General features: G+C 34.9%; 1 protein-coding gene across 1 annotated transcript in view; it reads right to left on the minus strand.

Annotated features, from left to right (window-relative positions):
* Positions 1–13,655, minus strand: part of MDGA2 (MAM domain containing glycosylphosphatidylinositol anchor 2) — an 867,659-nt gene that overhangs the window by 268,903 nt on the left and 585,101 nt on the right. The gene's annotated exons all lie outside the window — the stretch shown is intronic.

Consider the following 13,655-nt stretch of genomic DNA (forward strand, 5'->3'; position numbering starts at 1 on the left):
TTTATCTATTATTTTTTTGATCAGTCCTTTTGGAATTTATCAACTTTGTTAATGTTATCCAAGAACATATTTTCAGCTTTTTTCTTTGTCATTTTTCTATATTTTATTGAAATATACTCTTTTTAAATTATTTTCTTTCTTCTCCTTTGGGTTTGATTTCTGTATGTCTCACATATTCTTTGTTCCCCTAGTCCTCTTTTCTTGTTTTATCAGCATGATTCAATTATTTCATAGCATTTAGCACTCATTAAAAGTTCTTAGCTAATTATGCATAGAAGAATATAATGAAAATGTCAGCAGTAAACATTGCATTTAATGGTGTAGTACTTAAAACTTTCCCCTGGGGATTGGAAAAAAGAGAATGATGTGTGATATTCTACTTCTATTGCACATGTAATTTGGATATCTTTGGCAATAAACCAAGTCAACAAACAGATATAAAATATGTAAGCATTAAAGGAAGAAATATACCTTTCATTATTTGAAGTGAACATGATTGTATACATAGAAAATTTAAAGAATCTAAGACAAATTATTATAATCAGTAGGTGACTATAGTAAGGTTGAGTAATGCAAAGTCAATATACAAAATAATTTGCATTGCTATATACCAACATGAAATAAATTAGTAAATAAATAAATAAATAAATAAATTTATTTACTAAAAATAAATCTAACAGATGTTTAAGACCATTCCTCTGAACATTACAAACTTTTTTGAAAGAAATTAAAAACCAGTAATGAAGTAGTAGACAATGTTGATAGATTGTAATATTTTATATTCAACTCAATCCAAATAAAATTTTCAGAGTTATTTATGGAGGGGGAGTGAAGTAAAAATTAAGCTGCCTATAAAATGTATATGGAAACACACAGGGCCAAGAATAGCCAAGGCAATCTTGAAAAAAAGAAAAAAAAATCCAGAATACTTACACTACTAGATTTTAAAGATCAATATCATGTTATACTAATTGAGATACGATAGTATTAGCACAGGTATAAACAAAAACCAATAGAAAAGACATAGGTCCAAGAAACACATCCACATGTATCTGTTATTTTATGTATGACAAAGGTGACACTGCAGTATAATGGAAGGAATGGTCAATTACACAGGTGGTAATGAGTTAACCAGGAATTGAAATTGAAAAAAAATTACCTTATTCCTACCTCAAACTACATATAAAAGTCAATTTGAAATGAACTAAGGATTAAAGCTGTAGGTAACATAATGAAACTTCTAGCAGAAAACATAGGAGAGTATATTTTTATTATATAAGGTTTGGAAAAGATTTCTTAAGTAGGACACAAAATGCATTATCCTTAAAAAATGTTTTTGATAGTTTAGACTGTCAAAATTAAGACTTATGCATGATAGGACAACATTAAGATTGTGAAAAGGCAAGCATTAAGTAAGAGGAACTATTTTTCAATAAATATATTCAATAAATGACATATCAAAATACACAAAGAACTCTACAAATAAAAAAGGAAAAATACAACCCAGAAGGTGTGGGAGGGGGAGCCTTGGGGACTGGTGCATGACCACATTAATCAGAGACCTTCCCCACTGAGACAAGACCCTGTGTCCAGTTACCCGTATAAGGAGGACTGGTCTAACACCAAGGACAAGACATGCAGGGTTGCCAGTGAGGATGCTACTGCTGATACCCATGGGGAGAGCCTTTAATGGCAGAACTATCTCAATTCCTGACTGAAGAACCATCAGCTAAATTAGGAGTTCTACACAGGCTTCCCACTTGTATGGAAACTCTCAGGTAGGAAAAAAATTCTGAAATCAGGGGTATGCATTTGGAAAATGCCCAATCATTCAATCTCTAGGTAGGGGCATGGGGTCCAATGATGCTCTGCAATCTCTGGACATATTGTCATCAGGCCCACATGGGGGAGGGCAAAAGACTGGAAAAAGTGATTGTCAAAAAGTTAATCCAATGGTCAAAACCATTTGAAGAGTTGTTTGACTTGTCCATCATTAGATAAATGTAACTTAAAACCACGGTATGACTCCATAGCACCAATAGAGTGGTTACAATAAAAATATAGACAATATCAAGTGTTGATAAGGTGTGGTACAAACAGAATGCTTGTACAAGTGTAAATTGGAGAATCTGGTATTAGATATTAATATTCTCTTATCCTACAATTCTTAGGTATATCTATTAAAGAAATGCATTCAGGAGTGCTTGGTTGGCTCAGTCAGTTGAGCGACCAACTCTGGATTTCTGCTCAGGTAATGATCCCACTATTAGTGGGATCGAGCCATGCATGGGGCTCTGCACTGATGGTGTACAGCCAGCTTGAGATTTTCTCTCCCTCACTCTCTACCTCTACCCCCACTCATGCACAAACATGTGCTAGCTCTCTCTCTCAAATAAATAAACTTTAAAGATAAATTTAGGGGCACCTGGGTGGCTCAGCTGGTTAAGCATCCAACTCTGGATTTCATCTCAGGTCATGATCTCATAGTTCATGAGTTCAAGCCCCATGTCAGGCTCCACACTGGCAGTGTGGAGTCTGCTTGAGATTCTCTCTCTCTCCCTCTCTCTCTCTCTCCCTTTTTCTGTTTCTCCCCAGACGCTCTCTCTCTCAAAGTAAATAAACTTTAAAAACAATTAAAAAATAAAAAATAAAAATAAATTTAAATAAATATTCATATGTTTACCAAAAGATTGGTACAAAAATATTCCGAGCATAACTATGCATACAAAGGTGTCAAACTAGAAATAAAAGTTCATAAATATTCAAATAATCTCATTATATGCATACAAGGGAACATTATATTATGATGAAAATAAAAAGGCTCTTGCCACACACAGAAGCATATGAATCTTACAAACATAATATTGGGATAGAAATCTATATACAAATTGCATTTTATAGTTCTTTTTAAGTTTAAAAGAGCAAAACTAATCTAAGAAGTTCAAAGTCAAAATAGAGGTTGTGAAAGAGGACCAAGAGGAAAGCTTCTTGATGGCTATTAATTCTCTGTTTCTCAGTCTGAGGGCTGGTGACATACATATGCTCACTCTGTGAAAGTTCATTAAGCTATATACTTATAACTTCCACCGTTTCTGTTATATTTAATAAAAAGTAAAAATAAAGTAATATCTTAGACCTCATTTTTAAGATAGTGCTTTAATATATTCAGATTATATCATCAGCAAGCAGGGGGGTATTATATGATAATAAAGTATTAAAACTAATAAAATCACAGGGAACCTAAGTCTAGAATTCCAATACTATGAGAGGAAAAGAATTACTGAACCATAACCTTTCTATCTAAGTGAATATCTTCATTTATTTCTCTGAGCGCTCACACTAAATAAACTCCCAAATTAATAGGCCAACTACAATCTGTTACATGCCTCCCTTTTGAGTTTTTCTACATCTGTCAAAGGAAATTAACAGCCAGTGTGAAATGAAATGAATTACACTAGGAACAATCCTTCAAAAACAAACTTCTGTAAATAAAGTTAGCATTTAACTTGTACTGTAAGAAGGAGCCATATTATGACATTTTACATCGTCTTTATATCACACACACACACACACACAGACACACACACACCACACCAGAATAATCAGGGGAACGTTTAGGAAGGAAATTGATAAAGGCAACATAAATATCCATTATTTCATTTTCCATTATGTTGGTTTCAAGTCTTGGATAACCTGACAGGATATCTTCTAGTGCTACGGGAAGCACACAGATTTTACAGTATTTGGACTGCCCATAAATGACAATATTGGGTTCATGGACTCCATGGGCTCAATGAATGACAAGGGGGAAGAAGCACATTTTAGAAGCCTAAAAAATAGCCTATAATAGTTCTTACTCTTACAGTAAAAAGTAGGTTTCAAAAATTAGAAATCACATAAAAAACTTTAACAAATGAGGTGAGAAATGTTAGTGAATGGAGTATAGAGCTTCAGAGGAAAGAGTCTGAAGACATGGACTAGGTGAGTAATTGAGACTGAGAGAGATCATTATAACCCAGGAGATAGGAGCTGATGACCATGGGCCAAAGAGAAAAGGTACTGCTCTAAGTTCCCAGTAAGCACTTCCCATGTGGGCCAGATGACAGCTTCTTCCCAAGATGACTCTACAGAGAAACAGGACTGTCAGGCTAAGGAGTACTGACATCTGCAGCTCTAAGAGATATGTCAAAAGTCGTTACAATCTGATATTAATACTGTATCAAAATGCACAGTGTTTTTTGGAATTAATTCTGTTTTTTCTTTGCTTTTGTTGTGTATGCATGTATATAGTTTTATGCACTTTTCAGATTGGTTTTAAGGGAAACCAATTAAGGTCAGAGTTTATGAACAGCATTGCTATTGACCCTTAGGATAATTATTTTTTGTCGAGGCTGTCCAGGGCATTGTAGGTTCAGCAGCATTCCTGGCCTCTACCTTTTAGATACCAATAGCACACTACCACTCCTGGCCATGACAATCAAGAATGTCTCAGTAAACTGCCAAATGACCCCTAAAAGGAAATACTGCCTCCAACTGAGAACCACTGACCTAAGCCGATAAGTAAAATGCCACCTCTCTCTCTCTCTCTTTTTTTGCATTGGGTTCCCATCATCCACTGTATCATGGCTGAAACAAACCAAAAACCAAAAACTAAAACCAAAAACAAAACACTATATAAAATGCCTTCAAAGAAACTGATGTAAAAATTTTTTAAATAATGTTATTTGAATGAGATTCTTCTTTCCTATTAGCAGGTATTAACTTTTATGTATTTATTTATTTTTATTTTTAAAATTTATTTTATTTTTAATTTTTAAATGTTCATTTATTTTTGAGAGAGAGTGTGTCAGAGCATAAGTGGGGGAGGGGCAGAGAGAGAGGAAGACAGAGAATCTGGAGCAGGCTCCAGGTTCTGAGCTGTCAGCACAGAGCCCTACGCAGGGCTCATACTCAATAACCACGAGGTAATGACCTGAGCCCAAGTTGGACACCTAACCGCCTGAGCCAGCAGGCACCTCTATTTATTTATTTTTAATGTTTATTTATTTTTGAGAAAGAGAGAGAGGTAGAGCACAAGCTGGGGAGGGGCAGAGATAGAAAAGGAAACACAGAATCCGTAGCAGGCTCCAGGCTCTGAGCTGTCAGTACAGGGCCCCGTGCAGGGCTCAAACTCACAAACCATGGGCCAAAACCCGATCCAAAGTCAGAAGCTCAACCGGCTGAACCACGCAGGCGCCCCAGCATGTATCGACTTTTAAGGCACTACTACCAATTGGCAAATCTCTTTTTGGATAAATATGAGAGACTCCATCTACTACGGAGGACAGTGTAAGTTTTTAATGAAGTGAACATGTATAACTAAGCTGTCTGTACATCGTTATGTAAACATAATAAGACTATGCAATATCTAGACAAACTTTTTTCACTTGAATTTATATTTTATGATAATTCCTCATATGTTATTTCAATGAACAAAGATAAGTGAGATATATCCTATTTATGAAAAGAAACTGAGCTATCATCTATATTCAGATGAGAACTACTGGATGTGGTAATTTTCATATTTTGTGTAGCCCAGATTAATTTTTTAAAAAATAATAATGAAACCATTTCAGAGCTATAAAACATAATATAATAAAATCCTCTCTGGTGTTTTGGGGAGATGTAATTACTACAGAATATTAAATTGGGAAAACAGAAATAGAGCATTTAATCTACATGAATAATTAGAACACCTGCACACGGCAGACAGCTTTGCTCTTGAAGAATGTTAAAGACTGTTTTTCTACAATTTCAGCTTTTATCATTATAGTTTTTATTGATGACAGATCACGAAAGAGAACTACTGACAACTGAAAATTTAATTTGATTAATCTCAATGCTTGGGAAGTGCAATGACCTTATTATTGGAAATTCAGAAATACTTTATTTTTAGAAACACATAGAAACCTAAACTGAATCAATTATTTATGGAACATTGTCAATTCTGACTGACTCACTGGTCAAGAGCTTGAGATAGATAACTTTCAGTAAAAACAATGAACACACTTGTTTTAAGTATAGGTAACTTGTTTTGTTCCTGATTTATACTGCATGCTTTATTTGTGCAATTATTTTGTATCTTCTATGATTCAATTGGTCTTTTAAAATGAATAGAAATTCTTCAAAATTCTTGTACAGTAATTTTTAAAAGAGCCATTAGAAGTAAACGAGTCATGTTAAGTCCTTCACAATTCAGTATTACTTAGAAAATCATAAACTATAAACACTGTGTTGGTTAGAATTTGAAGTATGCCTACCATCACCACAGAGAAAAAGTGCTAACAAAAACAATTTTCTCCAATCAAAAACAATTATATATCTGGGAAGAAAACAGTGCAATTAGGAAGAACTCTATACAGTGTTGGGAATTTTTTTTCCATAAATACAAACATATATTCAATTCACAACCCAGAAAGAATACCTAGTAACTCTCTGGCAAGACAAGAATACAGGAAACAATAAAGGATATTAGTCAGTTAAATTTGGGGGCTGGGGAATGGAATATATATGTATATTTGTGTGTGTATATATATATATATTTAATTTATATAATTAATATATATTTATTAATTATATTATATATAAATATATAAATTATATTATATATAAATATAATATATTTTATAAATAATTATATTTATATAATTACTATATTATATATTAATTAATATATTATTATATTATATTATATATATATTAAATTTGGCTAAATTTTGAAAGGCACAATGGTACCTTGGTTAAGACAGTGGCCCTGGAACCACATTGTATGGGTTTTGAATCTCAGCTTTGCTGCTTAAATAAGGCTTGTTTGGTGGAAGTTACTTAACTGTTCCCTCTTCAGTTTTACTTTTCTTTAAAATGGAAATAATATTTTTTACCTCATGAGTATTTTGGAATTATTAAAAAGTTAATGTATACAGTACGCCTGGTAGCTTGGAACATACCTATTACTATTACCTCAATGGAACTGATAAACTCAACTGCTCGCAATTTTTTTCCTCATAGAATTTTAGAACTATAACATTTTTTGTAATAAGCCTAAAGATCATTTTTAAGTGTTATGAGCACTAATATTTGATGTATTTCCACTAAATGTGCTTAATATTACAATTCAGAGTTTTAGAGAGAACTCAGTCATTTCATGTGGATACACTAGTTAGGTAAATCAACACATTTCAGTATAGAAGGTTATGATATTCCTGGAGGTTACAGTATATTTCTGGACAGTTAGGAAACTGTAAATTCACGCCTCACTGAATACATATTGACTTCCTCCATAAAGGCTAAATCTATTTCAATATTGACAACGTATTTTTTCTCTTTCCGTATTAGAAATCTGAGATCATAGCCAACAAAAAGAGGCTGGGATATTTCTAAAATTAAAAAAAAAACTGTTTACAATATCACTTAGCAGAGGCCAGGGTTCAAGATAGGGGCTGATAAAATTAAGGAGAAATTGGGAAAAAAAAAATAAGAGGCATAAGTGAGCTTTGAGACAGCATGGGAGTATGATGTGAAGAATATGGTTTGTGGAGTATGCCACATATTGGGGTGCCTATTTAAAACCATGTCTGCAGATTATTTGAAACTCCTCCCTTTCATCCCCTCTGGAAACAGGCCAGCCTTTATCACTGCCTTGAATAGAATGCAGTAATGACACCACATGACTTTGGAACCCAGGTTAAAAGTATCCACACAGCACTCGGGACTTTTGTCCTGGGATCCGGTAGAATTCTGGCTACTATGAGCCCTCGATGTGGAGAAAGCATGCAGAGACTGTTGAGAGTGAAGGACAGAGACTGAGCTAAAGAACTCAGCTGTTTAAATTTTTTAGTCTAGGCAACAGATATTTGAATAAAAAGCCTTGAAGATGATCCCAGCACTAGCCGCTTTCAAAATGCAATCATAGGAGACCCTAAATTTTTTAGCCAAGCTTTTCAAACCCCAGAGTTGTGAGCAAAGCAAATGTCAGCTACTGTTTCAAGCTACTGTTTGGGGGTGGCTTATTACACTGCAATAAATCATCGGAACAATGTGGCCTTTTAAATGAGCTAGTCATATCACACAGATGTTTAGTAGGATTTAACATGTATATAAAGTTCCTAACTTACATTAATAACATTTAGTACATAATTAGGATATCAAAGGGAGACAGATATCTGAAGAAATGTTTAATATAAGCCATTAAACTTATAAAAGAGATCTATTTACTCAACATATATTTATTGAGCATCTATGATATGCTGGGTAATTTTCTAGGTTCTAGGGATACATTACTGAATAAGACAACAGATAAATTCTTTGTCCCCACAGTCTCATCAAACTCATCAAATCTCATCAAATAAATAAAGATATGTATAAGACAACTCCAGGTAGTTATGTAATAAGAGGAAACAACAAACCATGCAAGGGGATTAGGGGTAGGTTATCTCAGAGAGGGTAGTCAAAGACTTCCCAGAAGATAGTATTTGAAAATTAACATTTTAGGCCAAACGAACAGTAAATGTTCAAGTCCCGAGTTGTGGAAAAGAAAAAGAAGAATAATGAGTATAAAGTATAGTGGGTAAAGAGGGGCAAGAAATAATGAGGAGGAATCTGAATTCCATTTTAGGTGAAATTCCATTTTAGGGAAAGTCATGGGAGGAGTTTCCAATAGTAGAATGAGATAATGCCAATCACTCTGTCTCTTGTATGAATGGGTGGCTGTTGACAAACACCCATGCCCTCTTATTCCTGAGCACACAGTAAGAAGACATATCACAGCCTTCATGCCATTGCATGTCACTGGGCGTGACTATGCACCTAAGATCTAGCCAATAGAATGTGAGTGGAACTAATGCAGACCTACTCCATAAAAATCTCCCATGTGTGCTCATTCAAACTCCTTCCCACTCCCAGCTAAGAGGGATGGAGGTATTACTCAGAGAAGCCTTAGGAGCCACAGATTGAAGATGACAGAGACATCATCAACCTAGGTGCCTGAATGACTGCATGGATCAGACTCTCCATTTCTACCTGTACCCACCCACCCCCACCCCATACACACACATACCAATTACACACACAACACTCTCACCAACATTATCGACTAGGAAATGCCTGAACTCTTTCATGAGAAACATCTATAGTGTTTCTGTTTTCAGTAAATACATTTATAGGTCTATTTGTTAAAAGCCTAATCTACTTTATTTAATACAGTAGATAAAAGAGGGGCTTCTAAAAGCAAAGCTGGAGTGTAAAGATGAAAGAAAAGACTATTTTAATAAACTAGGGGAGATACATTGATAGTTTACACAAGGGTAGTAATGGTGAACTTGGTAACATATGCCCAGATTCAGAGTACAGTTTGAAGATAGAGCCAATATGGACCAACATAGCAGACAAACGACCTGTCTATTTCATCTCAATCCTACTGAGGAGGCTTTTCATTGGAACAGATGGAGCTCTGAAGTACTTTCCCTGAAAAGGTACCTGATACATCTGAGGAAGCCAAAACTTGTGTGGGCAATAGGGTAGCTACACTGGAATTTGTGTGCTTTCCCAGAGATCACTGGTGAACATTTCCACTAAATGGATGTGAGTCACAGACAAAGAGAAATAGCACAGACTTGTCTTGGGCTCTCTTTAGTTGGCTGCCCAAAGGAAAGCGAGAAGCCTTCAGCAGAAAGGAGGAAAGGACACAGCATAAGAGGTTGTGCTCAGGGAATATGGCACATTAAGGGGCTCTTGGGAGATTCCATCACTAGAGCTCAATCCTTAATCCACATAAATATACATGTCTTCTAGATAGAGGAATCTCCCAAGAGTCCCTTAATGTGCCACATAAGAAAGACAAATGTTTTATATAGAGAAGACCTCTCTACCCCACCACAAGCCAGGGAGGTCAGAATCTGGCGATCAGGTCAGTGGTGGAGTGGGTAGTCAGGAGGGTGGTAGATAAACAGACAAAGATGAAGAAGTCAATATACATCCCTTCTGCTTTCCCACTGCAAGTCTCCAACCTAATGTGGACCCAAGCTGAGCAGGAGAGAAATTTTTGCATTAAATCAGGCTTAGAATTTTACTAGTATTTTGGATAATGCATCCAGAAACCCTGAACTAAATGTGTGCTTGTGGTTTGAATGAACTGTAAGACTCTCTCCATTTCTAATAATGAGGATAAGGGTCAGGAGATATGCTGACTTTTCTTCTTGAAATGGGAAGATTAAGCCACTGAATAACATTTAAAGATACCACAGGAAACTAAAATACAATAATGTCTTGATCGTGTTATGAACCATGCTTGTTCAACACGGTGGTTCAATTCATGACATATGAAAATCATGGAAATGACATATTGAAAAGGAGCTTGGAAAGCAGTGGGCCCAGGCCATCCTGCTTCTCTTCTGACTCAGGAAAAATGTGGCTCCATCATGACAACTTCTTAAAGAATAAGAAAAGGCATTGCAGCTATATTTATAAATATCTAACAAAAGATTAAAGCATATGACGTTCCTCTTCAGCTTTGAGCATGTTATCTACAAGAAGTTCTGTCTACATTATTTAAAGTGTTTTCTATTAAAATAAAGAAACACAACAAATGACAATTCAGAAATGTTTCTAGAGTTTTATTCCTGTCTTCACCCCATGCTCTTATTTGTTCCATGAATATTTTCCAATGGTAATGGGAATTCTACACACAAAATATCCCTGTGCTTGCTCAAAATTCTGGTCTATGGATCTTGATTTCATTACAGATAAGAATGTGTGTGTGTGTGTGGGGGGAACCTAGAGCTTCGTGTTTACTGTATCCATAACATAGTTAATCTGAGACACTGCAGAGGTCTACAAATTCAGAAGACTCGAAAATAATTTCTTTGATATAATAAAAAGAAAACCATTTTCTTTAACTGTATTTCTTGGCCATGGTGGCAGGAATCAGATGCCTCACATTACTATAGCAGTTTTCTCCCCACATGTAATCTAGGACCCATTAACAAAGGCTATTTCTCTACTCAATATGATTTTAGACAAATCTCGTCAAATTGACTTTATGAATTATGTGAATGCCATTGCTGAGAGGCTCCACTGGCAATACATTGTGGCTCTGCACACATACACTTCAGATAAATTAAAAATTTAAAATGTATGAATTCGGGATATACATGTTTAGGTTACTCCCATCAAAGTTGGAAATTGTCTTTTGTAAGAACATGGATTAAAACTGCTAGATGGAATGGGGAAGAGCAGATCACTCTCTGAGCATCTATGTGCTGTGGATTGTAGTCCCTCACAGAGGGGGCCTGAGAAACACAAATATTTTATGCCAGATATTTTGCCAGTTGTATAGGAATTAAATGCACTTGCAGATGATCCTCTGGTCAAACTATATTTAATGCATTATTTTTCTCTAGTGAATTCCCATCCTTGAAAAAATAGTGGAATGAAAGATTCTACATTGCATCCATGAGTCTTAAGGATAGTTCTGCAATAATTTAATGAGTGTCAAATTTTTATAGCAATATTTGATAACATTATTTCATGACTATTTGGGAAAGCATGTGCTTAAAAGCAAACAAATAAAAATGGGAATAATAAACATGATTATTTGTACAGTTTCTTTCTTTCTTTCTTTCTTTCTTTCTTTCTTTCTTTCTTTCTTTTTCTTTCCTTCCTTCCTTCCTTCCTTCCTTCTCTCTCTCTCTCTTTCTTTTCTTCCTCCCTCCCTTTCTTTCTTTCTTTCTTTCTTTCTTTCTTTCTTTCTTTCTTTCCTTGAAATTTGGAGTGGCCGGAGAATCTGGTTACTCAGTGAGACCAGGCTTAGAGAAGTCCATGCCAGCAATATTGATATCCAAGTTAGGAAGGTTAGGATACTTCCATTCATGGACCCTGTCTTTTTATTCATTTCCATGTGTTATTCCTTTGTATTCTTATCTTTCTTACAGAATTGTGAACCCCTGTGAGGGTAGTCACTGATTTTTGTAGTTACCCCCATGCATCCCTTACAAATTTGCTGAGTTGTTAGCATATGGTAGTCATCCAGTAGAAGTTTCTGAAATCAAACAGCTGAAGTAAAGATCACATTTCATTTGTTTTAAAATCCCTATTATGTTCACCTTCAAACACTTCTAAAATCAGAATGTATCTCACATTCAGTATTCTCTTATGATTGCTATCAACACGGCAAAGCAGTGATGATCTAACTTGAGAGAAAATCAGAGACCATATTTCTCTGTAATTCTGGATTATAAATGTCCTTAGTGATAAAGAAAGATGTATGGAAAACCATAGTCAACAAAGACTGGGATTGAAACAGTTGGCTTGGTTCTGAGTGTGAAATTTTAGGAATAATTTAATCAACTTGTTTTTCTTTTACTTTCCTTTTTATACATAGTAAATGGTTGATACATGGCTTAAAAGAAAACCTAAGTATATACAGATCTGAAACACTGCTTTCAGTAACATTGTATCTAATAAGAAAACACTGTGGTACCTTAATTGACATTACGCTTTACTTTGTAGTGATACATAAAATAAAGGTCCATCTTGCAATTACTAAACATTGTACAGCCTACAATTTGGTAGCAGATAGCGCATTTTTCATAGTGCTTCATTTACATCTAACACCTTGCAATATTTTGAATAGAGTATACTTTTGGTCAAGTACCATTTTTCTGAGAATTGGATAAGAACAGATAGCTACGGTCCCTGAAGCCCCTGCAACCTACATTCACAAAATTACAAATGTTAATATCAATACATTCAATTATGTTTTGCTTCCATTACAATCCTCCATCATGAGAAACTTTCATTTGCCTGTGAGGCAAGTCCTCTTAGGCATGTGAATATCTATTTTAAATTTAGAGGCATTGGTGTCCATCCTCCATCCCAACCCAGGACCATGCCAGATGAGACATGAAGAAACACAATCTCCTTGCACAGTAACTTAACATCCTCCAACCTGCAGGGATAGCATCTCCTTTACATATAGTACCAACACACCAGCTGGCAGCAGCCACACGAGAACATCAACGCTAATGTCAACTTCATGATCCACCTTTTATGTCAATTCCTCAAATAAATTTGTCAGACTTTTCCATGTCTTTCTCTAATCTCTATCTGTTAAAACTTCCCAGCTTCTACAAACTGATGTAAACGTGATTAGATATTTCCTAACAACCTCAGCCAGCAGTTACTGCAATTTTTTATATGTCTATAGCTTTTGCTTATGCCTCCCCAACGCTGGATCACAGGGCTATTAAGTGAGATATTTTATTTTCACTGACAGTATAATCCTTGAGTTCAAGGTAATGTTTTGTAGATCTCTATATAATCCTACAATTTACAATTTAGAGCCCTGCTTGTAATAGGGATTCAATAAATGTTTATTAAACATTAAATTGATACATGTATTAAACTTCTAAACTGATATGCAATCTTTAAAATAATGATTAACTCTCTATGCCACATTTGTGTTTTAATGAATTTTTTTTTCTAAAAACATATTATAAAAACTATTCAGTGGAATAGTTTCATAGTATCACTAAGACTATGTTATGAAAACCATTCGATGCAAATATAAAGAAATCATGGTTATTAAGATTCAGAAATTTTAGTTGCCATTTAGAATTAGA

Source organism: Panthera onca, chromosome B3 (assembly GCF_046562875.1).
Source record: "Panthera onca isolate mPanOnc1 chromosome B3, mPanOnc1 haplotype 2, whole genome shotgun sequence".
Lineage (NCBI taxonomy): Eukaryota > Metazoa > Chordata > Mammalia > Carnivora > Felidae > Panthera > Panthera onca.